At 48.2% G+C, this 714-nt stretch overlaps 1 pseudogene; it reads left to right on the forward strand.

The window, feature by feature from the left end:
• Positions 1-202: 202 nt before the first annotated feature.
• LOC125484907 lies at positions 203-321 on the forward strand (annotated as a pseudogene).
• Positions 322-714: the final 393 nt, after the last annotated feature.

The raw sequence follows: 714 nt of genomic DNA on the forward strand, positions 1-714 counted from the left end.
GGGTCAGGTCCAGAGCAGGTAAAGAGGGTGTCAGGTCCAGAGCGGACCAGGGATGTCAGGGCAGGGTCATGGGGACGTAAGGGGATGGACAAGATGGTGTTGGAGGTGCGTGAGGTAAGTTCATTAGTTACTTAGATGGTGGGCTATGTATTTAATAGTCTCACTTTTTCTGAGTCACAATTTGACTCAATATCACTGGGACTGCTACAGCCATGTTAGTCTGAAAACACCCAATCTCATCTGTTCTTGGAAGCTAAGCAAACTTAAGCCTGGTTAGTACTTGGATAGGAGACTGCCTGGGAATACCAGGTGCATTATGCTAAAAAGGGGGTGGCACAGTGGCACAGTGGCTCAGTGGTTTGCACTGCTGCCTCACATTACCAGAGACCTAGGTTCAATTCCAGCCTTGGGTAACTGTCTGTGTGGAGTTTGCATATTCTCCCTGTGTCTGCATGGGTTTCCTCCCACAGTCCAAAGATGTGCAGGTTAGGTGGATTGGCCATGCTAAATTGCCCATAGTGTCCAGAGATGTGTAGGTTAGGTGTGTTAGCCATGGGAAATGCAGGGTTACAGGTAAAGGGTAGGAGGGTGAGTCTGGATGGGATGCCCTTCAGAGAGTTGGTGTGGACTTGTTGGCTGAATGGCCTGTTCCAACATTGTAGGGGTTCTATGAACCATTCTAATTTTATGACCTAACTGAAGACTTTTTAAGGG

The sequence above is a fragment of the Rhincodon typus genome, chromosome 14, assembly GCF_021869965.1.
Source record: "Rhincodon typus isolate 14 chromosome 14, sRhiTyp1.1, whole genome shotgun sequence".
Classification (NCBI taxonomy): domain Eukaryota; kingdom Metazoa; phylum Chordata; class Chondrichthyes; order Orectolobiformes; family Rhincodontidae; genus Rhincodon; species Rhincodon typus.